Below are 16,292 nucleotides of genomic sequence, written 5' to 3'. Positions count from 1 at the left end.
CTATCCTCCGGAGCTTAGGTTTTCGGGACGAAGATGTACGCGAAGGAGAGGAGGCCAGAGGGGGCTGTGGGGCCCCTCCTCACATGGCGGCGCGGCCAGGCCTTGGCCCGCTCCGGCCTATGAGGTGGGCCCATGGCGGCCCTCCTTGGCTCCCCCTTCTGGCTCCCTTCGTCTTATGGAAAAATAGGATTTTTCATATAATTTCCGTCAATTGTTGATCTTCCGAAATATTGCATTCTGACGGCGCTTTTTCCAGCAGAATCCTGACTCCGGTGCGCGATCCTCCAACAATCATGAAACATGCAAAATAGATGAAATAACATAAGTATCATCTCCAAATATGAAATATATCAATGAATAACAGCAAATTATGATATAAAATAGTGATGCAAAATGGACGTATCAACTCCCCCCAAGCTTAGACTTCGCTTGTCCCCAAGCGAAACTGAACTCGGTAAACATGACAACATGTTTATGGAGTGAAGAGTCGATAAATAAAATACGGACAAGAAGCATCATATTCATTCACACAAGACATTCTAGTGAACAACTTCCTCATATAATTCAACTTGAAACAAGTAGAGGGTAATCACAAATAAAGGTGCATAAGAAATCATAATTGGTGATGGCAAACTTCGTTCTTGGTCAGAGAACAATTAACAGATTATGTTAAAGCTTATATGGCACAACTTGAATACTCAATCATAATAGTCTCTTCATAATCATTGATAACTTTCAAAGCTATATTCATTCAGATAAAACTTGTACTAAACAAGGAAGAGTAAAGGACATGATGAAATAGATCACAATATAGATGGTTTGATCACAACAACTCAAATACTTGCTTAAGATGGAGGGAAATAGGTTTACTGACTCAACATAAAGTAAAAGATAGGCCCTTCGCAGAGGGAAGCAGGGATTAAATCATGTGCTAGAGCTTTTTCAGTTTTGAAATCATATAAAGAGAATAAAAGTAACATTTTGAGAGGTGTTTGTTGTTGTCAATGAATGGTAGCGGGTTCTCTAACCCCCTTGCCAGACAAACTCTCGAAGAGCGGCTCCCATAAAATTTATTCTTAGTTGACACTCCTTCCATTCTTTGCTTTCACAAACCATGGCTAACCGAATCCTCGGGTGCCTGCCAACAATCTCATACCATGAAGGAGTGCCTTTTTATTTTAGTTTTATTTAGATGACACTCCTCCCCTCCTTTGCTTTCTCAAGCCATGGCTAACCGAATCCTCGGGTGCCGTCCAACAATCACATACCATGGAGGAGTGTCTATTTGTAAAATTATGAAAATTAATTAATCGGGCTGGGAACCCCATTGCCAGCTCTTTTTGCAAAATTATTGGATAAGCGGATGAAGCCACTAGTCCATTGGTGAAAGTTGCCCAACAAGATTGAAAGATAAAACACCACATACTTCCTCATGAGCTATAAAACATTGACACAAATAAGAGATAGTAAATTTTGAATTGTTTAAAGGTAGCACACGAAGTATTTACTTGGAATGGCAGGAAATACCATGTAGTAGGTAGTTATGGTGGACACAAATGGCATAGGTTGGGGTTAAGGTTTGGATGTACGAGAAGCATTCCCTCTCAGTACAGGTTTTTTGCTAGCAAGGTTGATTAGCAAGCATAAAAGTTGAGGGAAACAAACAAATATACGTGTGATAGAAACAATCATGCATCTTCCTTGTAAGCACAAACAATTTTAACTTCAGAATAATAAGCTTAAGAGCTAACAAGAAAGAAATACAATGAAACAACATATCTACATGTATTTCTCTTTTCTACTTAAACCTCAAAGTGTTGTTGCTATTGACCAATGCTAAGTTTGCCAAAACCAAATAGATTTACTCAATGCTCCCATAGTGATACCAATACTAATAACAAGATCAATCATATAATAGAAATTGCAAACTAAAATAAGATGTGCAATATGTAAATGATAAAACTTCTCATTAATATTCCATAACGATAACTCACACCAAGGGATACATAGACAACCAACTAAAGAGAGATACTCCCATACTGCAACCCATCTTATATGATAACTTCCCTACTCATGATATGACACTACTTGACAATAAAGGTAAAAGATAGTGATGATGTGATACCGCGGCACTCCCCCAAGCTTAGAACAAACCAAGGGGATGCCAATACCGATGATGAATTACTCCTTCGGCAGTGGTGATGATGAATTCTTGACAAGCTTCTCAACAAGCTCCTGAAGCTCATCAATCTTGTACATGAGGTTGCGAATCATCTCTGAATTGTGCTCGACGCGGTTAAGAAGTATGTCCTATGGCGAGCCCCAACTCTTGGAGTTATTTCCCCACTCTTCAGCTTCAGGCTTCATCCTTCCTGCAGTGTTAGAACGATCTATATTCCAATTGCTAGGCAATGCTGCCTTGGGAATCCTTTCAATTTGACTATTGTAAATTAGATTGCGGAAGGGGTGGTAAGTGCCTGGAGAAGACGTCTTTGGAGCTAGGTAGTGACGTGGAACCCGTCCTCCGGTGCGAATTCTTGCGCTCCTCTTGGCACTAAAAGGGTTCTCCACCACCTCGATGCTTGCGATGGTAGCACGCGGGTATGCGTGCGAGTCTTCCTCCACTTCTTCTTCATCTTCTTCCTTGACGCTCTCGTCCACCTCTTTCCACTCGGGATCTTGAATATCTTCATCCGAAAGCCCCTTGCCCTTGTTGTTGGAGACCATGATGCTTTCTAGATTGAAAATAGATCCTGGCAGAAACAGCTTGAAACAAAACACGTCGAGAAAACGATATACGGACCTCCAGGGGTCCGGGGGATTATATAGCAGGAATTTTTACGACACAAGGAAAGTACCAGGTCGAACCAGAGTCGAAGAGGGGCAACGAGGTGGCCTCCTCATAGGGCGGCGCAGCCAGGCTGGGGCCCGCGCCGGCCTTTGAGGGCACGCCCTCGTGCGTCTCCTCCACTCCGTTTCGATCTCGTAATTTTTCATATTTTCCAAAAACAGCAAAAACATTGTTCGGAAAGTAAAACGCGAACTTTTTATTACCAGTACTGTTACCTATTCAAAGTCGAACTCTGCCGGACTGTCAATTTGACCTTTGATGAAAGCTTCCGGAGTTTCCACTCGAATAACATCAACATCTTCATTATAAGAATCACCTGAGATATAATGCTTGAGTCTTTGTCCATTCACCACTTGTGAGGCATCGCCTTGGAGAGAACTAATTTTAATCGCTCCTGAATGATACACCTCCTCAACGACATATGGTCCTTCCCATTTTGAGAGTAATTTCCCTGCAAAGAATCTGAGACGAGACCGATACAATAGGACTTTATCCCCAATATTAAATTCTCTTTTGATAATTCTTCTATCATGCCATTTCTTAACTTTCTCTTTAAAGAGTTTAGCATTCTCATAAGCTTCACTTCTCCATTCATCTAGAGAACTCAATTGTAGCAATCTTTTCTTACCGGCTAGTTTAGAATCTTTATTTAGTTCTCTTACAGCCCAATAAGCTTTGTGCTCTAGTTCTAAAGGTAAATGACAAGCTTTTCCATAAACCATCTTATACGGTGACATACCCATGGGATTTTTATAAGCAGTTCTATAAGCCCATAGTGCTTCCTTCAATTTACTAGCCCAGTTCTTTCTAGATTTATTAACAGTCTTTTGCAAGATAGATTTAATCTCTCTATTTGATAATTCTACTTGCCCACTAGTTTGAGGATGATAAGCAGAAGCAATTCTATGATTAGTAGCATATTTAGCAAGAGTTTTTATAAAACCTCCATGAATAAAATGAGAACCTCCATCAGTCATAAGATATCTAGGAACTCCAAATCTAGGAAAAATAATATCTAAAAGCATTCTTGAAGAGGTCTCACCATCAGCACTTTTTGTGGGTATGGCTTCCACCCATTTAGTAACATAATCAACAACGACAAGTATATGAGTGTTACCTTCTGAAGAGGGAAAAGGTCCCATGAAGTCAAATCCCCAACAATCGAACGGTTCAATAACAAGAGTATAATTCATAGGCATTTCATTGCGTCTGGAGATATTACAAACCCTTTGACATTCATAACAGGATAAAATAAACTTCCTTCCATCCTTGAAGAGAGTTGGCCAATAAAAACCTGATTGTAGAACCTTTTGCGCGGTTCTATCTCCAGCGTGATGTCCTCCATAAGCACTACCATGACATTTACTCAATATCTCTTGTTGTTCATATTCGGGAACACATCTTCGCAGAATACCATCCACTCCTTCTTTATATAAGTGTGGGTCATCCCAAAAATAATGCCTCAAGTCATAAAAGAATTTTCTCCTTTGCTGGGCTGAAAAGGTTGGAGGCAAGTACTTGGAAACAATAAAGTTAGCATAATCAGCATACCAAGGGCTATCTCGCGAGCTCACCTTTATTACAGCCAATTGTTCATTTGGAAAACTATCATTAACAGGAACAGGATCATAAGCAATATTTTCCAATCTAGACAAATTATCAGCAACAGGATTATCAGCAACAGGATTATCAGCACCTTTCCTATCTATAATATGCAAATCAAATTCTTGCAACAGAAGCACCCATCTGATAAGCCTTGGCTTAGCATCTTTCTTTTGCATAAGATATCTAATTGCAGCATGATCAGTATGAATTGTAACTTTTGAATCAACAATATAGGATCTAAACTTGTCACAAGCAAAGACTACGGCTAACAATTATTTTTCAGTTGTCGCATAATTTCTTTGAGCAGCATCAAGAGTTTTACTAGCATAATGAATAACATTCAATTTTTTGTCTACTCCCTGTCCAAGAACAGCGCCTACAGCAAAATCACTAGCATCACACATAATTTCAAATGGTAAGTTCCAATCAGTAGGTTCAACTATAGGAGCAGTTGTTAAGGCTTTCTTTAGAGTTTCAAAAGCTTCCTTACAATCATCATCAAAAACAAAAGGTACATCTTTTTGAAGAAGATTAGCAAGAGGTTTTGATATCTTGGAGAAATCTTTAATAAATCTCCTATAAAACCCAGCATGACCAAGAACACTACGAATACCTTTAACATCCCTGGGATAGGGCATCTTCTCAATTGCTTCAACTTTAGCTCTATCAACTTCAATACCTCTCTCAGAAATTTTATGTCCCAATACAATTCCTTCATTAACCATAAAGTGGCATTTCTCCCAATTAAGAACAAGGTTAGTTTCTTCACATCTCTGCAAAACTTTATCAAGGTTTCGTAAGCAATTATCAAAAGAATTTCCATAGACAGAAAAATCATCCATGAATACCTCTACAATATTCTCGCAAAACCCATGAAAAATTGCAGACATGCATCTCTGAAAAGTAGCAGGAGCATTACATAAACCAAAAGGCATACGTCTATAAGCATAAGTTCCATAGGATCAAGTGAAAGTGGTTTTCTCTTGATCCTTAGTTTTAACAGCAGTTTGTGAAAACCCAGAATAACCATCAAGAAAACAAAAAGAGTATTTTTAGATAACCTTTCTAACATTTGATCAATAAAAGGTAAAGGGTAATGATCTTTCTTAGTAACCTTATTAACTTTCCGATAATCAATGCACATTCTATATCCTACAACTACTCTTTGAGGTATGAGCTCATCATTATCATTCAGCACAACAGTCATTCCTCCTTTCTTAGGAACACAATGCACATGACTAACCAATCTACTATCAGCAATAGGATATATAATACCAGCTTCAAGAAGTTTTAATACCTCATTTCTTACCACATCCTTCATCTTAGGAATTAGACAACGCTGATGTTCAACAACAGGCTTTGCATCATCTTCCATATTAATGGCATGTTGGCAAATAGAGGGGGAATTCCCCTTCAAGTCATCAAGAGTGTAGCCAATAGCTCCTCGGTGTTTCTTCAATATTTCCAATAAACTTTCTTCCTCAAACTCTGAAAGCTTAGAACTAATAATAACAGGATATATTTTCTTATCATCAATATGAGCATATTTAAGATTATCAGGCAATGATTTTAAATCAAAAACAGGATCTTCCTTTGGTGGCAATGTTGTACCTAGATCTTCTACCGGTAAATCATGCTTAAGAATAGGTTGACGAAGGAAAATTTCATCAAGCTCATTTCTTTCTTCCCTAAAAACTTCACTCTCACTATTCTCCAAATGTTGATGCAAAGGATTATTAGGAGCAAGAGCAATAGATGCACACTGTTCAACTCTAAAATCATTATTAGGCGAATCAGCTTTATAAGGAGTTTTGACAAATTTAGAGAAATTAAACTCATAAGATTCACCAGCAAATTTAGTCAAAATTTTCTCTTTTTTGCAATCTATATAACAGCTCCACAAGTATTTAGAAAAGGTCTACCAAAAATGATAGGACAATACTTACTAGCAGCAGAAGCAAGTACCAAAAAGTCAGCAGGGTATTTAATCTTACCACATAGAACTTCCACATCTCGAACAATACCAATTGGAGAGATAGTTTCTCTATTAGCCAGCCGAATAACCACATCAATATCTTCAAGTTCACAAGAACCAATTTCGTTCATAATCTCCGTGTAAAGCTCATAAGGAATAGCACTAATACTTGCACCAATATCGCATAAACCAAAACAGCAATGATCACCAATTCTAACAGATAGCATAGGAACACTAGTTTTCCTAGACTTATTAGGATGTGAAACAATATTAGAAGCATCTTCACAGAAAATAATATGACCATCTTCCACATTTTCAGTCACAAGATCTTTAATTATTGCAACAGCAGGTTCAACTTTTATTTGCTCTTCAGGTTCTATAGGTTTCTTTTCACTTTTATTAACCGCACTATTTATAACAGAGTACTCCTTCATTTTAGCAGGGAAAGGAGTTTTCAATATAAGCTTCAGGAATAACATGATCAGCAGTTTCAATTACAACACATTTATTTATAGATGAATCAATTTTATCTTTATACGGTTCATGATACTTATCAAAATTCTTCTTAGGCAATTCATAATGAGAGGCAAAAGCTTTATAAAGATTTGCAGCAACTTGAGAATCAAGACCATAAGTAGCACTCATATTACGAAATTTATCAGTATCCATAAAAGCTTCAATGCATTTATAATCATAGTTTATACCTGACTCTCTATCTTTGTCGTTCTCCCATCCTTCAGTATTCTCCTGGATCCGATTAAGAAGGTCCCTTTTAAACTCTTCTTTGTTGCGTGTAAATGATCCAGAACAAGATGTATCCAGCAAGGTCTTGTCTTGAAAAGAAAGTCTTGCATAGAAGTTATCAATGATAATATTACCAGGAAGCTCATGAATGGGGCATTTGAGCATTAAAGACTTCAATCTCCCCCACGCTTGGGCAATACTCTCTCCATCATGAGGCCAAAAATTATATATGCGGTTCCGATCCTTGTGAATTTCACTTGGAGGATAGAACTTAGAATAAAATCGGGGCACAATATCATCCCATTCAAGAGAATCCCCATCATCCAATAATTTATACCAATGCGCCGCTTTACCAGACAGCGATATACAGAATAGCTTCTTCCTCACTTCATCCATAGCAATACCTGCACACTTGAATAAACCGCATAATTCATGTAAGAACAGCAAATGATCTCCAGGATGAACAGTTCCATCCCCTGTATAATAGTTATCCACAACACGTTCAATAATTTTCATAGGTATTTTGTATGGAACTTCTTCCTCACCTGGCGCCTCATCCACTACCTTTGCAGTAGTAGTAGATTTTCCAAATAAAAATTCAAGAGAAGATCTCTCCATAATGAATTATAGCAGCATGCAGAAATAAAATCAGCACTAACAGTAAAAGTTTCCCTTACCAATTCCACTTACCAATAGCGCTTCACTCCCCGGCAACGGCGCCAGAAAATAGTCTTGATGACCCACAAGTATAGGGGGTGTATCGTAGTATTTTCGATAAGTAAGAATGTCGATCCCAACGAGGAGCAGAAGGTGTTGACAAGAAGTTACAATGAAGGATTCACTGTAAATGCTCAGAGACAAGTATTCAGGGGGTTTTGATGTAGCAGATGAATAAAGTACGAGTAAGTAAAGTGCGAGAGAAATAATTGCAGCGAGTGGCCCAATCCTTTTTAGTAGAAAGGACAAGCCAGTTTGTTTACTTATAATGACCAAACGTTCTTGAGGACACACGGGAATTTAGTCTAGTGCTTTCGCTTCATACAACTAATTAATCTTCATTGTTTTGATAAGTGTTGTGTGGGTGAACCTATGCTAATGCACCGCCCTTCCTAGGACTAATACATACTTGTGATTATACCCCTTGCAAGCATCCGCAACTACAAGAAAGTAATTAAGATAAATCTAACCACAGCCTTAAACTCTGAGATCCTGCTATCCCTCCTGCATCGATATACCAACGGGGGTTCAGGTTTCTGTCACTCCGGCAACCCCGCAATTGGCAAACGAATACAATATGTATTCCCCTAGGCCCATAAAGATGAAGTATCATGTAGTCGACGTTCACATGATACCACTAGAAGAATAACACCACAACTTAAATATCATAACATTGAATATTACTCAACCATAATTCACTACTAACATTTAGACTTCACCCATGTCCTCAAGAACTAAACGAACTACTCACGAGACATCATATGGAACATGATCAGAGGTGATATGATGATGAATAACAATCTGAACATAAACCTTGGTTCAATGGTTTCACTCAATAGCATCAATAACAAGTAGAAATCAATACCGGGAGAGTTTCCCCTATCAAACAATCAAGATCCAACCCAAATTGTTACAACGGTGACGAGGTGCAGCGGTGGAGACGGCGGTGATGATGATGATGGTGATGGAGATGATGTCCAGCTCGATGACGGTGACGATGGCGTCGATTTCCCCCTCCGGGAGGGAATTTGCCCGGCAGATTTCAGCCTGCCGGAGAGCTCTTTTCTCTCTGGTGTTTTCCGCCCCGCAGAGGCGGCTGTGACTCTTCGCGACTATCCTCCGGAGCTTAGGTTTTCGGGACGAAGATGTACGCGAATGAGAGGAGGCCAGAGGGGGCTGTGGGCCCCCTCCTCACATGGCGGCGCGGCCAGGCCTTGGCCCGCGCCGGCCTATGAGGTGGGCCCATGGCGGCCCTCCTCGGCTCCCCCTTCTGGCTCCCTTCGTCTTCTGGAAAAATATGATTTTTCATATAATTTCCGTCAATTGTTGATCTTCCGAAATATTGCATTCTGACGGCGCTTTTTCTAGCAGAATCCTGACTCGGGTGCGCGATCCTCCAACAGTCATGAAACATGCAAAATAGATGAAATAACATAAGTATCATCTCCAAATATGAAATATATCAATGAATAACAGCAAATTATGATATAAAATAGTGATGCAAAATGGACGTATCATATGCTGTCGGAAATTAATCGACTTCCAGAAGCAAACTTTATCAAGGAGCTGCACACAGAGGCCACATGGGTCGCAAACCCAGCTCTGGTCCCGAAGAAAAACACGGACGTCCTTCGCATAAGCGTCGACTTCACGTGTCTCAATAAACATTGTCTAAAGGATCACTTTCCCCTCCCAAGGATCGATCAAATCATCAACTACACGGCGGGATGCGAACGTCTTTCCTTCCTAGACGTGTATTCTAGTTACAACCAGATCCGCTTAAAAGAAGAGGATGAGGTCAAAACAGCTTTCATAACACCTTATGGCGTGTTCTGCTATAGAACAATGCCTTTCGGGTTGAAAACGCGGGAGCTACTTATCAGAGGATGATGCAAAAGTGTCTCGCCACGCAGATTGGCAAGAACATCCAAGTATACATCGGCGATGTCGTAATTACAACAAAGAAGGGGTCCACTCTGATTGATGATCTCAAAGAAACCTTCGACAACCTAGACAAGTTTCGTCTCAAGCTAAACCCGACAAAGTGTTCTTTTGGCGTTCCTGCGGGAGAACTCCTTGGATAATTGGTGTCAGCTAGAGGAATCAAAGCAAATACTTAAAAGAAACAAGCAATTGTGACAATGAGAAAGCCGACGAAGCTTAAAGAGATACAACAGCTGACAGGACATGTCGCGACTTTGAGCAGATTTGTCGCCAGGCTAGGAGAAAAAGCGTTGCCCTTCTATGCGCTTATAAAGCAAGGAGAAAAGTTCGAGTGGAACGAAGAAGCAGATAGGGTATTCAAGCACTTGAATTGAACAATTTCGACACTGCCAATACTGGTGGCGCCTAAGGAAAAGGAACCTCTCCTGTTATATATCGCGACCACACCTCAGGTGGTTAGCATGGTACTTGTGGTAGAAAGGGAAGAAGAAGGGAAACTTCATGGAGTCCAGAGGCCGGTGCATTTCATCAGTGAAGTCTTATCACCTTCAAAACAGCGGTACCCACAATATCAGAAGTTGGCGTATGGAGTGTTCACAACCGCAAAGAAATTGTGACACTATTTTTCGGTGCATCCGATAATAGTGGTCAATGAGGCACCTTTATCAAACATATTAAATAATCCAGAGGCTACAAGCCGTGTCTCCCTTTGGGGAATAGAACTTTCCCCTCGGGACATCACGTATGAGAAAAGAAAAGGAATACAGTCGCAGATCTTACCTGGCTTTGTCACAGAGTGGATGGAGCTGCGAAATACGGGACCCCGAGATCTGTCGAGAACCTGGACCATGAACTTCGACGGGTCCAAGAGGCTAGAAGGAGCTGGAGCAGGTGTGGTATTAGTGTCACCTCAAGGAGATAAGATGAAATATGTGATGCAGATGAAGTTCCCTAACACATCCAACAATGAGGCAGAGTATGAAGCACTCATACATGGGATGAAGATGGCGAAGGCTTGTGGAGCAATAGCATCCAAGGTTTTCAAGCCATGAGGATATGTATATATGCTTGTGGCTGTCGACAAGTTTACTAAGTGGATTGAGGCAAAACCAATAACTTCGCTAGATGCAGCATCGGTGGTAAGTTTCGTCAAAGGCATCGTTTTTCGCTTTGGTGTCCCTCATAGCATTGTCACGGACAACGACAGCAATTTCACCTCCAAGGAATTCAAGGCATATTGAGCATAGGTAGGCATCAAACTACACTTTGCATTGGTTGCGCACCCACAAACCAATGGTCAAGTCGAGAAAGCAAATGTTGTCATTTGCAATGGCATCAAGAAACGATTGATAACACCTCTGGAGAAAGCTCGACACACTTGGCCAGAAGAGTTGCCTAGCATCTTATAGAGTATACGGACAACACCCAATACAGCAACACAGGAAACCCCGTTCTTTTTGGTCCATGGAGCCGAGGCAGTGCTCCCGACAGAAATAGAACACAATTCTCCGAGAGTGGCAGAATATGGTGAAGAAACTTTGAGAAAAGCACTAGAGGATGACGTCGACACACTCGATGAATCTAGAGGTGAGGTGTTGTCAAGAGTTAATAAGTACCAGCAAGATCTGAAAAATTATCATAGTCGACACTTGCGTCCAAGGTCTTTTCAAGTTGGCGACTTAGTTCTTCGACTTACCCAAGACATCCATGAAAAGTTCGAGTCGCCATGGGTAGGACCATACATCATCACAGAGGTAATCGCAGGAGGAGCGTACAGAATAAAGGACAAGAAGACAGGGGTCGCAGAGCCAAATCCATGGAACGTGGCGCAGCTTCGGCGTTTCTACCCGTAGAAGTCAAAATAGAGATATGCATGTAAACATACAATGTACTGAAAAGCTCGTGAGTTTTCAGACGCACTCTTTTCCTTTCAGGGCCCCGAGTGGGACTGAAAGGTTTTTAATGAGGCGGGCTCGTGATGCTACAATATAGTAAAGATATTGGTGATATACATCTTTTTCTTCGACAGGCTTGGGGGCTTACAACTCGCAAAATCGTCAAAATAGACTCGATCTTTACAATATATTGATACGTCTCAAACGTATCTATAATTTCTTATGTTCCATGCTACTTTTGTGACAATACTCACATGTTTTATACACACTTTATATCATTATTATGCATTTTCCGGCACTAACCTATTGACGAGATGCCGAAGCGCCAGTTCCTGTTTTCTGCTGTTTTTGGTTTCAGAAATCCTACAAAGGAAATATTCTCGGAATTGGACGAAATCAACACCCAGGGTCTTATTTTTCCACGGAGCTTCCAGAAGACCAAAGAGCATACGAAGTGGGGCGATGAGGCGCCCAAACCACAGGGCCGCGCGGCCAAGGGTGGGCCCGCGCCGCCTCCAACTCTGCCCTTCCGCCTACTTAAACTCTCCGTCGCGAAGACCCTATTACCAAGAGCCACGATACGAGAAAAGTTCCAGAGACGCCGCCGCCGCCAATCCCGTCTCGGGGGATTCAGGAGATCGCCTCCGGCACCCTGCCGGAGAGGGGAATCATCTCCCGGAGGACTCTACATCACCATGATCGCCTCCGGACTGATGTGTGAGTAGTTCATCCTTGGACTATGGGTCCATAGCAGTAGCTAGATGGTTGTCTTCTCCTCATTGTGCTATCATGTTTAGATCTTGTGAGCTGCCTATCATGATCAAGATCGTCTATTTGTAATGCTACATGTTGTGTTTGTTGGGATCCGATGAATATGGAATACTATGTCAAGTTGATTATCAATCTATCATATATGTGTTGTTCATGATATTGCATGCTCTCCGTTGCTAGTAGAGGCTCTGGCCAAGTTGATACTTGTGACTTCAAGAGGGAGTATTTATGCTCGATAGTGGGTTCATGCCTCCATTGAATCTGGGACAGTGACAGAAAGTTCTAAGGTTGTGGATGTGCTGTTGCCACTAGGGATAAAACATCGATGCTTTGTCTAAGGATATTTGTGTTGATTACATTACACACCATACTTAATGCAATTGTCTGTTGTTTGCAACTTAATACTGGAAGGGGTGTGGATGCTAACCCGAATGGGGACTTTTTAGGCATAGATGCATGCTGGATAGCGGTCTATGTACTTTGTCGTAATGCCCTAAGTAAATCTCATAGTAGTCATCATGATATGTATGTGCATTGTTATGCCCTCTCTATTTGTCAATTTCCCAACTGTAATTTGTTCACCCAACATGCTATTTCTTATTGGAGAGACACCACTAGTGAACTGTGGACCCCGGTCCATTCTTTTACATCTGAATACAATCTACTGCAATCATTGTTCTCTGTTGTTCTTCGCAAACAAACATCAGTTTCCACACCATACATTTAATCCTTTGTTTACAGCAAGCCGGTGAGATTGACAACCTCACTGTTAAATTGGGGCAAAGTATTTTGATTGTGTTGTGTAGGTTCCACGTTGGCGCCGGAATCCCTGGTGTTGCGCCGCACTACACTCCGCCACCAACAACCTTCACGTGGCCCTTGACTCCTACTGGTTCAATAAACCTTGGTTTCTTACTGAGGGAAACTTGCTGCTGTACGCATCACACCTTCCACTTGGGGTTCCCAACGGGCGTGTGCTTTGCGCGTCATCATATATAAAACACAAATTATTGCCTTGGTTACAACACGTCGCAAGTAGTAAATATACATACGACTATTGAAACACTCGGGGGCTAGAGAAGGAGAAACAAATAAATATACATAGTTCTCGCAATATACATACTTCTCGCAATACATAACATATTTCTTTATTGCAAGAAAACTCGACAGAAGGAAAAAATTCATTCATCTCCTGTAAGGTCATCTATGTTCACCCTTTCGCCCTCCGGAGGAGCCCCCATGGAATAAGCGTAATGGTTCTCGGTGAAGTACTCAGCATCCATCCGGAGAAGATCCTCAATCATCTTTTCGGCTACGGGTGTCACCTCGTCGTTGATCCTGTTGACGTTTCTCCTTTGTTTCTTTAATCTGGCATGGCAAAGATCAACAACGTTGGACATGTCCAACTTCGGGTGGCAGATTTGTAGCATGATCATAGCAAATCTAGCACCAGCCAGTAACTGTGCCTTCACAAAACCATGGATTTGATGCACACTTTTGAACTTGTTCATCAATTTAGGAAGAGTTTTTGGCTGAATATTCCGAGGAAACATGGCATTGTAAACCATGGCCAGAGTTTTGGTGCAGAATTCAAGATACTCCCGCACCTGAGCAGCTCGATCCTGGAATTGTACAATTTGTTGGGTCCGGTCTGGGGAAGCCCAGAAGCTGGAGTTATTTTGTTGGGCAAGTCGAAGAAGAACCTCGGATCTCGCATCAACACACGGCAGTAGCATACAAAAAGGAGCCTAATCATGTCAAGAAGTATAATGAGGATTGGAAAACTTGTACACAGATAAGGAGAAGAAGAACAAAAAAGGAGGAACTCACTCGCCATATCTAGACTTGCGTCAGTCAGCAGGTCAAGCATATAATTTTCTCGAGAGGTGGCCTCTAAAGCTTTGGCAACAACACATTCTTTCAATTCTATAGCTTCTTGAATTTTCTGATGAACTATCTTCTCCTGTTCGGAAGATTTGCGAGATTGATCCATGACAATAATGGATTGTTTTTTCATGGCTTGGAGCTGTTGTCGAAGTTCAGTTAATTCCAGGTGGTCCGAGTTTGCGCATGAAGAATCATCCAAGATAGCATGACCAGATATCTGTTTCAAGTGAGACGTAGCAGGAGAAGCAGTGGATGTTCCAGCAGTCTTAGTATAATTATCAAACACCAACTGGAAGGATGAAAAGGTCGACATCAATTACTAAACAAAGATTCCTTCTTTTTCATTCATAAGTCGAAATATTTACATAAGCGAGGATTCATTACAAAAGGACGACTCCTAGTGAGTCGACAAAGACAGTCACATATCTTAAGGATGTCGACAGCTATCAAAAGAGGAAAATAAGACAAATGGAGGGGTAAGTTGGTCTACTTGACCTCCGGCTTGGAGGTACTAGAGGAAGCAGCTGGTTTATATCCGAGGAAGGAGATAATCTTCTTAGAATGCGGCTTGGCAGCCTTCACCAAGGACTTCCACATCTCCTTGTTTATTCCTTGCGTTTTGCCAGCTTTCACCCAGTCGACATTTTGTTGACTTCCGGCAACAAGGGCTATGCTCCCTTCAACTCCAACCTTCAAGTTTTCTTGCCAAAAAGCCAATCCAAGATCCTCCTCAGGAAGGAAGCGCCTGGCAAGCTCAGAGAAAGTATCCGACTGTTTCTGCTTGGGGAAGAAGTAAGTGAAGAGGCGCGTAAACGCGGCTCGCGCACTAGCAATGCTGCTACGCGCCAAATCCCCATGAAGCTCAAGGATTGAAAGGGTGTCAAGAAGACGATCCTCCTTAGCTTCGTGAAGTCTGAAATCTTCACCCATTTTTCGTGCTGAAACAAGTTTCAAGTTCGTCAATATATGAAGAGAGTCAACCTCAGAAGAAGCTTAGAAAACAGGACTAAGGAACTTACTAACAAAGCGCCGGTTCTGAGATTCTAAGCAACCTATGATGGCTTCTTCACGCGCAATTCGCTGAGTCGTCTTCTCTCTTAAAGTGTTTTCAGCGCAGCGAAGCCTCTCGCGAAGATCTCCAATAGAAGCAGCGTCTTGTTAAGCTTTTTCTGGAGCCTTTTCACTTTGTTCAAGCTTAACAAAAAGATCATCGGCGCGTTTGTTGGCTTTGCCGAGAGCCTCAGAAAGGAGACAATGATGTCAAGATACAATATAGTCTAGCCAAGGAAAAGCAAAAATATCTTATCCACAAAGAGCAAGTTTTACCTTTCAAACCTTCGACAGTATCACGATACCCAATAAATTGGGTACCGAGATTGATGAAATGTTTCATCAGAAGCTACAAAAATAACGTCGAGAGGCAGGTTCAGAAGAGAAAAAGCTCGACAGTTGATAATAAATAAAAATTGAGATTTGACAAAATAAAAATAGTTGTAGAGGCGCTTACGTCGTCCAAAGGCAAAACAGTTATAGCTATCGCCAAGTTCAATCCTTGCTCTTTTAGGCGAAGGACCTCGGGGGCTGGCGACAGGAGTTGATGCTTCCACATCATGATGGCGAGGAGATGACGGTTCTTCGGTAGCACGGCGTGTGTCCAATAGAACCAAGGTATTTGACGTGCTTGTTGGAGCCGTCACATTAGCAGCGGGTTCTTCTTCTTCTTTGCCACTGCCAACAATGAAACATGAGAATATTCGCAAGAAATATGATAGAGTAAGGGGCAGCATAGCTTATGAGCTAATAATGGCATCTTCGTAAGGACAGAAGGCACCCTCTTCCTCGGGAGAGGTTTTCTTGGCGGGTGACCGACTGGATTTGGACATGCTGGAGTCTTTGACCTCAT

The sequence above is a fragment of the Lolium perenne genome, chromosome 7 (genome assembly GCF_019359855.2).
Source record: "Lolium perenne isolate Kyuss_39 chromosome 7, Kyuss_2.0, whole genome shotgun sequence".
Lineage (NCBI taxonomy): Eukaryota > Viridiplantae > Streptophyta > Magnoliopsida > Poales > Poaceae > Lolium > Lolium perenne.
The sequence above is the reverse complement of the archived record's forward strand: the minus strand, read 5'-3'. Positions refer to the sequence as shown.